Raw genomic sequence first — 13,242 nt, 5'->3', positions numbered from 1 at the left:
ATGAGCAAATGAGCAAATGATAACGTCATCATCGCGGTTTTATAATGTACCAATATTTAGTAAATCTAGTTTATGGCGAATTCATAGCCGATATTGTAGCATAACTTCGATATAACGTGCTCTGATTGGTCAAGGATCAAGCAACAAACCACACTCTCTGTCAGTTTATCTGCTAATAAACAGGAAAAGGCGAGAAAAGTTTGTAAACCACGAAGCGCAGATGTTTGACGATCAGAGCGCACGTTGTGTCTAAGTTATTTCATAAAAGACTGTGAACCCAAATAAAACTGAGATATTTCCCCCTCCCGTAAAATAGCGCCACACAGGAAGAAATTCCCAGATTTTGATTGGTTAGAAGCGTTTGTGGAGGAAATGACAGGACGCTTTCAACGCCAAAGATAGGACAGAGATTCAATTTTTCTACTTTATAAAAACTTAAAATTTATAATGAGCTTTAACTAATTGGTTGCTCCGTACCTTTATTTTTCGCAACACGATTAGAGTGAAAGAACTTCAGAAATTTTCGAAAATTCTAGCGACAAACTAACTGGATTTTCATTGAAATATTTGTTGAAAAACGTATTTGCACAATACACTCAGCCAAATTACAAAGACTAAAAAAAATTACCAGTTTGGCTAATTTGCAATAAACCAGACTACTTTCATATTACACCAGCTTCGACCTCACTGTATGTGCTTTTAAATAATGTATGTTAAATATTCAGTGATCCCTCGGCAGGGATACCTACTTCCTAACGCTAAACAAGAGGAGTCAGTGCTTTGTTTCTCGCCCTGATTACAAGATTATGATTAATATACACGGACAGTTTCCTATCCGGTGTAAGTTGTGATCTGCCCATGGTTAATTCAATTTTACTAATCTTGTCGCTGTCTTTTATCAAATCTCTCTGCGTATAAAAACTGCAACAGAATGTTCGATCTCACTTAACCTCAAGTGATCGAATAAAGCAAATAAAGCACGCTGGACAGAAATATCGAAAACCTTGAGAATCTATTTCCTTTTTTAAAAACCTCTGGGGTTTTTTAGTGTTTTTTCTTTTTTCATTTATTTATTTATTTATATATTTATTTTTTGGTTTTATTTATTTATTTATTTTTTTCTGTTTGTTCTCTCACTGAGGGCCAAATGTGGAGGTGCACAGTACTGCAGGATGATGAGATTCCTTATCCTGTCTCTGTCTATTACTGGCCATAAAAGCCCCGTACAAGTAAATCAAATTTTATTATGACTTCTATACCCCATTGTATCAAAGAATGATATCACTAATATTAACATTCCGTGTTCATTTTACTCAAAATTGATCCACAATGTCCTATAAAACATTAATTGGATTTACGGGCTCATAACTAAATGAAATTAGTATGCGTGAGACCTTCCTAAGGAGAGATGGCTTTAAGGTTAATTCATTTCCATGGTTGTTAAAAGAACAATTGTTTTACGGCTCACAGATTTTACGACTAAAGGTCGAAATTCGTCAATTACTACGCCTAAGGACTAATTTTATTTCACATTTTACGGCTAATTGTTAAGCTCATTGAGACCCCTTAACAAAAAATTAAAGTACTTAAGATCCTTTTTCAAAACGAGGAGCACACCATTATGCACCACAGAACAATTCAAAGAATCTAGGAAGAGCTAATTGGTTTGATTTTAATTTCGGATGTTAAGGGAGTGGTTTGTGCAGCATTGCCAGAAACTAAGAGCCCCAGTGGACTCTGCCATTGAGAACCTCACGATAAACACCGTTGAGATTTGAAGAAACAGAACAGTTTTTCTTGAACCACCATACTCCTGTAAGTCTTCCTGAATCAGAGGCACTCTCATCCCGTGTGTTGAATCAGAGGCACTCTCATCCCGTGTGTTGAATCAGAGGCACTCTCATCCCGCGTGTTGAATCAGAGGCACTCTCATCCCGTGTGTTGAATCAGAGGCACTCTCATCCCGCGTGTTGAATCAGAGGCACTCTCATCCCGTGTGTTGAATCAGAGGCACTCTCATCCCGTGTGTTGAATCAGAGGCACTCTCATCCCGTGTGTTGAATGGCATGTCCTTACGGTCAGTAAAAGAATCATTGGCAGTTGAACTTGCTGAAATAGAAATAAAACAATAGTTATGATGTGATATGGAATAAAATAAACAAACAACAACAACATCTTTATTTATACTCACCATTTCACTTCTAAATGAAGACTACCTGCAAAATAGCGAAGCTAGGCGAGGCAGGTAGAATGAGAAACGTGTCAATTACATATTAATATAATATTATTCTAATGACAAAAATAAATAACTAATTACAAAGGTGCAGATGTCAATTAAAAAAGTGAATACAAAATATAGATACACTAATTAGGAAGCCACAAGCACATAATCAAAAACCGGAAAAGCACAAAATACTTTTAATCTTAAGGAAATCTAGTTTCCTGTCATTTTGTTTATGATTTATCAATATCAGGATAAGAATCCTAGTTTAGAAGGATTTAAATAAAGATTCGGTAAGTTTTTTTCTTGAGACTATATTTTGGGAGCTGTCTCAAAACATCAGGAATACAGTTCATTCATTCATTCAAATTTTTGCGCCCATAGAGGAAAGAGAGTTCTTGTAGTGATTTAGTCGCGAGTAGTTTATATAGAAGTTACCAGCTGTAGAAGATCGTGTGTTATAATGATGAGCATCTTTAATGGGTCTAAAGATAGCAGAAATGTTAGATGGCACGACTTTGTTATTGACATCATGCATTAAGATAGAGCAATTTCTAAAGTAGGTTAATTAAAGGTAAAGGCAGAATATTAGTAGACTGAGATAAAAAGTGGAACAGCATCATCATTAAACTTAGAAAAATTCATCAAGCGGACAACCCGTTTCTGAAGTAGTATCTTGTTTAGGTGCGTTTTGCCTCCCTGTCCTCAGACAATAAGGCCATAGAAGATATATGGAAAAATAAGAGATCTATATATATTAAGCAAAGTCACGAAGGGAGTGAAATGCCTTAATCTGGATATTATACCTATATGACTACTGATCTTTGACACAATGTGGTTGATATGATATTTTCAACAAAGATTAGCACCAGTATTCCTAAGTACTTAACGTATGATCTACGTTCTATACTTATCGGTCGATTACTTTGGTTGCCATACATATAAATTTAACTTCATAATTTAAGCGTTTTTCGTATGGATGAAAGATAACAAAATTAGTTTTCTCTATAATTAAGGAGAGTTTATTAATGCCTAGCCAGTCACAGACATTAAGTAGCTCCATATTTACAACAGAAAAATTGATTTTAAATTCTTATCAACATATAGCAGATTTGTATCATCAGCGAATAGGTAGAATCCTAGTTTGTTTGAAGCCTTGTAAATGCCATTAATATAAATCAGAAACAGTAAAGGACTCAAAACAGAACCCTGTGGCACTCCACAAGAGGTTTTCTCTTTTTTAGAAATCTAGGCACCGACCTGAGTGGTTTGGGTTTTTCCATTTCAGTATGAACAGAACCAATCATTGATTATACCACGAATTCCGTAATGAGCCAGCTTACGTAATAAAATATAATGATCAAAAGTATCGAATGCCTTTTGCAGATCAATAAAGACCCCACACGAAAACATGCCCTTGTCCATATATGAGTTGAATTCTATTGACAATGTCTAATATGGCATGTTCCGTTGAGCATCTTTCACGAAATCCATATTGATAATTGTAAAAATTATATTGTGTTTAATGTGTTTAATGTACACTAAAAATTGTTTCATCTTTACATGCTTATATTGTGTTTGTTCATAAATTGTTGTAGGCGATTATACATAAGCTTTTCAAAGATTCTATTAAAGACAGAAAGAAGAGAAATTGGCCTATAATTACTAGGGTTAGTTTCATCACCACCTTTAAAAACGAGGATCAGTGCAGCGTGCTTCAATTTAGAGGGAAATAAACCTCTCTCTATTGAAATATTTATGAGAGTCGCAAGGGGTTTAGCTATAATACGTCGCGCGCAGTTCAACAGACGAGTGGGACAGGACCACAGTCCATGTGATTTATTAGGTGGGGTACTTATAATTCAACTTCAACTTCGGTTGGAAGGAGTGGGTCAAAGAAAAAAAGAGCCATCGAAATCAATTTTTGGTAAATACTGCGAGAATAGTTTATTGCTATTTGGAATACTTGATGCGAGTCTGGGCCCCACAGAGGCAAAGTGATCGTTAAGAATGTTTGCGTGATCGACTGGATCTTTAGATAGTTGATCATCATGACGCCTAATTGAACCAAATGACTTTTGAGATTTCTTTTTCCTGTTGATAATGTTGTTGATGCCACCCCGCGTTCTTTTTGCTTTGTTAATATTGTCTTCAAAATAACTGTGAAAGTAAAGTTTCTTACTGAGACGCGTAAGGGTGAGAATTCTATTACGATAGAATTTATACGAAAGTGAAGGTGTAGTCTGATCGTCCGGGTGAGTGTAGTCCTGAGAAGGACTGTTGTCGGTGGTAGTGACTGACGTTTCGACAACCTGTGCGGAAGTCATCATCAGAGTCAAGTGAATGATTGTTGTCAGTAGAATGTTCTTATTCCAGTTCGTGTGAAATGATCGGTTGGTTTTGCCGTGATGTTATTGGCTGTAAGACTCAAGTGACGTAGGTCGGTCGTGATTGGTCTGTTTCGATCTGTCGGTAAAGTTAGGTCGTTCTTTTTCGGTCGTTTGTGATGTTTATGTCGTGAATGAGTCGTTTGTATGGGGCGGGTAGTTGTTGACATCTGTTTAGGGGAGTCTGTTCTAAGTTAGTAAACCAGCTTTCCAGAGTCAGTTGTTGAAAATGGTCAGTGCTGTAGGTTAGGCATTGCGCAGAGTCCCAGTCAATGTTGTGGTTGGTAAGTCGATGGTGTTCAGCAATGTAATTGCTGACATTACCTTTCCTCGTCGCCCGTCTGTGTTCAGTCTGTCTTGTTGTGAGGTTTCTGCCAGTCTCACCGATGTAGGAGGCTTGGCAGTCGGAACAATTGATCTTATAAATCGTTCCCTGTCTGTTCCTCGGTTATACTCAACTTTGTTATACGCAACTTTGTTGGAGGCTTGGCAGTCGGAACAATTGATCGTATAAATCGTTCCCTGTCTGTTCCTCGGTTATACGCAACTCTGTTATACGCAACTTTGTTTCCCTGATTGAAAAGTTTATGTCTAAGTTTAATAAATTTACGTAAGCCTTTGATAATCCAAGGTTTTGAGATATCTTTCATTTTAGGTTTTGAAATAGGTTTAAAAGGGGCATGTTTATTTACAACTTTGTTTAGCCTGGTATAGAGGATGGAGAATAACTTATCAACATTAGCTCTGATACAATGAATATATAAAGTTCATATACTTTGAACTGCGGTTTTAGATACGTATGATGCACGATCCTCGCAGTTGAGAGCGCTATTTATGCAATAGCGAAAATCAGATCTGAAAACAATCAGGACTGTACGGCAGTCGAACCACTGACCTCTGCGATACTAGTGCAGCGCTCTACCAATTGAGCTAACAAGCCAACTGGGACCAGGCCGTTAAGTTGATTCGTAACAAACCCGTGATGATAAATCAGATACAATATAAATCAGATACAATATATTCTCTCCCAGAAATGAAAGTCTGTCAATCAGTCTGTGATAGGTCGTGTAAGAAATTTTCCTCTGAAAAGTGTAAGTAATCACGAATAAAGCATTTCATGTTTTTACCAGAGACCACGAGAGAACGCACAATACAAAATTGAGTAAAGTGATCTGTAATATCCAAACTTACATTACCACTGATAATATCACCATCAAGTTTATTTGTGAATATGTTATCAATATCAAAGAGAAGGAGTTGTTATGCACACGAGTAGGGATCAAGTTGTAGCTCTGCAGGGAAAAAAGAAAGTTTTGAGCGTAATGAATGAGTTGCCAGTAACCGGATCCCTCTATTATGTGCAAAGGGTTCTGGAATTGCCCCGGGGCAAACATTGATAGATAGATAGATAGATAGATAGTTTATTATCAAAAACCTTGCAGCCACAGGCTGAATTACGTTTGATTTACAATAAAATATATACTACAAAAAATACATGGCTAAGAAGAACTAATTAAAAAGACAAAAATATATAATTAAGAGAAAAACAATATTACATCATTGCTTTATGGACATAGTGATGGATAAAACTATTTCGAGTACGAATGGTGTGGAGGCGCCGTGTAGTAAAAGAGTGTTGACTCCTTAAATTGACTTCGCACTCATTCTTGGGAGGTAGTAAGCTATAGAGCTTGTGCGAGGGATTAGACAGGATGGAATTAAAAAGCTTATCACATAAGAACTCGCGGCGGTTGTGTAAGGGAACTAGACCAGTCAAAAGAAGCGCCTCATTGTACGAACAATCTGGATAGATAATACGTAAAGCTCGCCTTTGACATCTCTCAAGATCTACTGAAAGGTATTGCGGGAGGCTATGATGATAAACAGGGCATGCATATTCAGTTACAGGCCTAATACAAGTCAAATAGAAGAGCAAAAGTTCCTCCGACTTGACCTGTGCACGCTTAAGCTGACGCAAAAAATACAGGCGCTTGTTTACTTTCTTTACAACTTCGGATACGTGATTATTCCACGTGAGATCGCAAGATATCTGCAAACCTAAGATCTTTGCTTGCTCTACACACTCTAAGTCCTGATCATTAACCTTAATTGGATCAAAGTTCTTTCTAGAGTGACTGAATGTTATGCGCAGTTCCTTGCACTTGGTTTCATTTAATTGGAACTTGTCAGCAGAAGCTTGCGTCGCGAGTTCGTCAACCGCTTGTTGGACTTTGCTGACCTCAGACTTCATGACTGTTTCAGAAATAGTGGAGTCATCGACATATTTCCACATGTCTGTACCCGGGATGATGAGGTCGTTTATCATAATAGTAAATAACCAGGGGCCAAGTTTTGTGCCCTGTGGGACCCCTGATGGGATGGCCCCCCACTCCGAGTAACAGTCCTGACTAAGTTTAACACGCTGTCGGCGACAGGACAGAAAGTCCACTATCCAGTCAATTATTCCGCTTGGAAGATCGTATGAAATGAGCTTCTGAACTAGGATCTGATGGTCAAACATTGCGAGTTGCTACAAAGAAATATATGGCGGAAAAATGTTTTGACGTACAAAAAAACGATTCTGGAGAGAATTCAGCGCATTTTTACAGCCGTTTTATCAGGAAAGGACGAGGGCAATGTTTATTCGGGGGAAGCGCAAGTTTTTGATCGATTTATTATGAAATATGCCATAAAATGTACCAATAAAGTTCTATCAATGTGTAAGGTTTATTGTGAAATCGACATCGTGTGATGGTCTCGAAATATCTCAAAGTAAGGTGTTCCGACGAACGCCTGTTGATTGGCGTGGCGCTGTCCGTTGGGAAGGCCGAGCAATGCCGCACGCTTTTATTTTTTGATTTTACAAATATATTCAATAGGTCGTGATAGAAATAGGGTAATTTTTTTATTTTTTGTTAAGCGCTCGCAGATGTCGGACTTATGAGTTTTTCTGTCGTTGTGGATTCGCTTTTTTTCGTTTAAAACACAATTTCGTCTCGTCGAAACAAAAGGTATAAATAAGAGGAAATTACTCAATAAAGAAATTTCGGTTTTAAATAAGTGTGAACAGCCTGTTTTTAACAGTAGCTAACGTTTTTGATATACGAGTTATGGCTTCCGAATATTTACCTCCTCAAAGGAGAGAAGTCGTTACTTCTCTCCTTGTCAGTGGAGATGTAAATTGTTTTACCGAGCTATCGCTCTCTGAAGGGACGAAATAAATGATGAGAAACATGAAGAAATATGCATGTTAAGTTCTATTTTTGATAGAGAGAAATTCAAAAGTGTTTGAGCCCCTACTCTTCGCTTCCAATTCCGTGGAGGATCATGTCAAGAAAAGTGAGATCACAGGACCTTGGGCTGAAACTGTGGACACTTGAGCTGTATATCGCTCGTCAAACGACCCTTTTGCGCGTTCTCATCGTCGCAGAAAAAATGGTACAATTTTGTACCGATTTTGAACACTGATTGGTTTTCGTCAATCAAATCAAAGAAGTGCAGGTCTCCAATCACTTTAATGTATCACGATGATTATGCTTAAACAAACCATTTTAATCTCCTGCAACTGTCGGACAATACAAGAACAAAAACTGGCATGAGATGAGACACCTTTTAGTTACTGCTTAAAAAAATTAAATGTATTTATACCAGACAAAAAAACTTTAGAAAATTATCCTCTTACTCATGTATCACTCACTGTAAAAAATTTCAGCGTCAAACTTAGTTCTCAGATCTATTCGAAGTCTGTTTTCTCTCGTATTTTGCGTCAAACGGTAAAGATTGTCCAGTCCGAGCCAAAATTCACCAATGAGGAAATTAATTTCCCCAAGCCGCGTTTGTAGTCACCCCAGGTGGGGTTGAAATCGACGGAGCACAGTCCATCCTCACCGGCTATTGTTTGGTCACAGTATACATGAAAGGCACCTTTACCGCAATGATCGATTCTTTGATCGCAGTCGTAAAGCTCAGCACAATTCTTAGCTGTTAAAGAAAAAATATACATATATAAAGGTTTTTTCGACTTTCTTATGAATAAAGTTTTTTTCTTTTTTTTAACATATAACCAAAGTAAAGCACGTGCTCTGATTGGTCAATTCAGCGTCCACCATTTGCCCATGGGTGTACGCTTCTAAAGTGAGGAAAAGAGAAGACTAGTTTTCCGCGCCCGCAATTGTTTTTCTTGGTCACGTAAGATTTGTTAAATGAAAGAAAACTCTTTTGCAGCAATGTAGCAATGTTATGTTATAAAACAAATGGTAACCTCCACAGTGTTCACTATGGGGGTTATGAATGCACTTGGGAGGTTTGCATCCGTAACTCAATAGTGTACGCTGTGGTGTTTACCATTTCTTAAGTACAGTTGGAGATCTAGAGTACCCTAATTGTTGTAACAGAGAGGTATCCGGAAAAGCCTGAAAGAAGGAAAGAAAATGGGGAACAAAGAGTATGTAGAGATAAGATAAAAACAACAATTGATGAAAACAGCCAAAAAAATTGGAGAAATACGTTGCAAGTATCTAATGTTCTTTTTTTTTTTTCTTTTTTTTTTTTTTTTTTCTTGCTGGAACTAATTTAAATGAACAACCGCACTCCCGGTTAGCTCAATTGGTTATAGCGCCGGATTGTCTTGTGCGGGAGGCCGAGGGTTCGAGGCCCGGCCGGACCAATACCCATGGTCTTAAAGTAAGTGAGGAGAATTCGCTACTTTTCTATATCAAGAAATGGATAGATATTCTAGTCTTCTCGGATAAGGACGAATAAACCGTCGGCCCCATTTCCTGCAGGGTTAGGGGTAGGAGACGTTCATTTCCCACGCACGAGATTACTGTGTAGTGGATGTCCTCTCCCAGGGTGGGATGGGTGGGTGTTGGCCCTGAAAACCCTACGGGGAGTGGTCAATTAACCTATGTATGTATGTATGTATGTATGTATGTATGTATGTATGTATGTATGATGTATGTATGTATGTATGTAACAAGACAGGGTCATTTTAATTTATCTTCTCCTGATATGAAATTGTTAAAATTGTTAAAATGGTTAACATTTTTTGAGGATTTTAAAATGGGTAAAGACAGTGATATAATATCTTTTAGACAAAACACTTCCTCTTTTTCCTCTTATAGGACGCAAACTAGGAAACTTTAGATTGCTTAGTTACCCTTGATCCAATTCTGTGGTCAACAGGTGTTTGCAGGGGAAAGTTGAGGAGACCTTGCTTCACGGGTTAATTTACGCATAACTTTAAGTTATTACCGCACAGCTGACCGAAACCATTAAAAAGATGGTTAAGGAAAACGGAAGTCTCGACACAAAGTTAAGCAGATTCCTGCTCAGCTACCAGCAGATTCCTGCTCAGCTACCACACAACTTCTCTGGCAACGACTAGTAAAACACCTGGGGAGTTACTCATGAATCGCAGATTGAAGGCTAGGTTAGATCTAGTAAACCCCCTGAGTCAGAACACTACCCGTACATGCGTGGAAGACAAGCAATTAGCTCAGAAGAAGCAGCACAATTCCCAAGCGCCACTTGTATAATTAGAGAGTTTCAAGTAAATGACACAGTGTTCGTCAAAAACTTCTCATACGGTCCCAAGTGGTTATGTGGAAACATCATTCAAAAGTCAGGCCCTGTCTCCTATGTAGTGCAAATTACTTCTGGTGGACTGTTCAGACGACACGCTCATCATATTCGTTTGCGATCAAGTCCTATTCTGCATCCGACAGTTCAAGACTTACCCAATGATGCAGAACCAACGCCTGTTCCACGACCATCACTACCAACACCCTTGTCAAGTGAAACTAGTACACCTGTAGACGTGCACCTCCGCCAACGTCATCTATTGCATAACTTGCACTTATTACAAATAGATAAACATCGCTGAAAGAGGAAGATGACTAGATGACCGATTCCGAGAACACCTTCGCAGTGCAGAAAGGAATGACAAGGACGCATCAAAACCAGTGACCAGACAACCAGACAATTTGATCTACCTAATCATTCTAAGCAGCATATGGCAACCTGCAGCATTTCCTTAGACTTAGGTAGCTCGGAAAGCCGCAAACTCTTGAACAAAAGTTTAGCTTTCAAATCGGCATTGTTAATCCCATGGATATCAAAGAACGGTTTTCATTCTACTGATTCATTTGTGTTTTTCTCGTCACCATGTTCCCACCAATAGCGTCGCTCCTCTTTGTGCATGTATAAACCCACACACAACCCACAATCCCTCCATTCGCTCTGACGAAGGGCGAACGCTCGAAACGTCGTCAGCTTTTTAACTCGCTACGGTGGCCAATTTACAATTTCAACTTAATCGATATAAACAAATTACCTTATAACATAACAACTGTACAAGAGTCAGTAAGAAGAATTTATTGATTACATCTTGGGAGTGAAAGAGCTAGTGATGTAGAGTTTAGTTTTGCTCGCTACATTAGTTTTTGGATGTGTTCATATTTTACCCCGTGTGAGTCGATAAAAGATGTCATGTCCCAGGTAAATGTCTTTTTTATGGGATAGTTTCAACTTCTTTGGTTCAAAGTACGTTTTTCAACATTAGTTGAAGTTACCTCAAGGCAAGAAAAGCACAACAAGAAACAGCAACAATAAGAGATACAAACAAATAAAACACAAAACAGGAGAAAAAAAGAGGAATAAGGAAAATAATTAAATGGAAGTGGTAAAGAGAAGCGAAAGGAGCCGGCACATTCTTGTACAACTATCAATATTGACTTAATGGCGGTTTGTAAATATTCGGAAAACACGGAAATACTAAAGAGACCTTTAAGACATTACAGCTAGCGATTATGTTTTTGTACAACAGTTTGTATTTATTGATTTTGGATTTTTCTGTAGAACATAATACGATGTTGTGATGCTGGTTACTGAAAAGTTAAGGCTCCGTGACACTTGTCCAAAGCGTTCTTGTCGCTTATGGAATGAAAATAGATTTTTTGCTGTATTTGTACTCCTTTCTGAACAAAATTTTAGTTTAGATAATGATACCCTGTATTGAAGCGTATCTCGTGTGTTAATCTAATTTTCCTTTGGGTGCGGTAGCTCTTAATACATCATTTAGCAAGTGTAGGAGGTGATTTTACGGTCACGAAATTGACTTTGTAGGAGCAAAGAAATATAAAAAAAAAAACAAACAAAACAAACAAAACAAAACAAAACTAAGCAAAAAAAAAAGAAAAAAAAAAAGCGGATCGTTGTTAAAGTACGTAATCCTGTCTGGGTTCGAGTGAAGCGTTTATTTTAAGCATTCTATGCGTTGAGCTATCCAGACCCAAAGCAAAGTGGGCTCGTGTGAGTGAAGCCAAAGACACCTTTGAGCGCTGTTCTGCGCTAACGCATATAGGAAGTGCCATCCTTCTTAGCAGTCACGTCACACACAATCTTCTGTACCTTACTTTGTGGAGGCAGCTCGCACCACGGAGTACCCGATCGACTGTATTGGGCATTACCTAAAGCATCGCCTTAAGCCATTTTCATGTAAGCTCAGACAGACCTGTGAGCCAGCAAATGCAATTGACGCTTTAATTGATTTTGGTTACACTGGCCTAGATTTCACAGTCTACTGCGAGGATCGTGCATCATATGTAGAGTTTATGTCATTTAAACCACCTAATCTGACTTTCTGACTACGATTGGACTTCTAAAGAAATGTTGGCAACTTGGGACAACAATAGATCGAGACTAACTAAGCATACGAGAAGAATGTTTCTTTCGTCAGACAACCAGGAACATATCGGAAAGACTCTGCAGTAGTTACAAAGAACAAGGCATGCTTAAATGAGATATCCGAATAATGAAACAGCTCTTCCCTCGAATCAGTTTCTTCGCTGTCACCTTCAAAAGATGACACAGATTTACAATCTGGGTCATGTGGGCCTGATTACAGCAAGCAAACGAATTTACAGAAATCCATTCGAGTCCAGAAACAAAGCAAAACGAATATCAATAAGGAAAGGTAGAAAAAAAAACAACGGAAAATAGAAAAACCAAACTGCGCTAAAGTTCACATGTGTGTAATTAACAATTGGTTCAAGCTTTAGCGTGCACTATCGAGTTATGGAGCACGCGGGAAGTTCGGAGAGCACGAAAGAAGCGTAAGAGTTGCCCGAGGCAATAGCCGAGGGAAACTCTAGCTTCTTGAGTGCTCTCCAAACTTCCCACGTGCTCCATAACTCGATAGTGCACAGCTGAAAGCATGAACCAATTGTTTTAGAACATAGCCGGTGGAACTGTGCATCAAATCCGACGCGAAAAACGGACAACAATATCAGTTGAAGCGAATCGTGATGGCGCTGTTTCCGAGTCTCCTATTCCTTTGTTTTTCTCTCTTTCTGCCTCATTTAAGAGCTCTAGCCCAAGGGAAAAGGTCGAAACATTGTCTTCGTTTCCGGACTAGTAGGCCGAGTTTCTGTATCCATTATTGTCGCGAAATATATTATTTTTCCCCGCGCTAACAATGGCCGCTCGCGCGAAAAAAAAAGTTCTGGCGAAGTCGGATTTGCTGACGCTATCAGCGTGCACTATCGGGATTTTGAGCGCGCTCACGTATAATGATTTAATTGCGCGACTCTGCTAGCTATGTTCTAATTAGAAATAGTCGCCAGGTCGATCACA

The sequence above is a fragment of the Stylophora pistillata genome, chromosome 1 (assembly GCF_964205215.1).
Source record: "Stylophora pistillata chromosome 1, jaStyPist1.2, whole genome shotgun sequence".
NCBI lineage: Eukaryota > Metazoa > Cnidaria > Anthozoa > Scleractinia > Pocilloporidae > Stylophora > Stylophora pistillata.
This window is presented reverse-complemented; position numbering follows the sequence as displayed.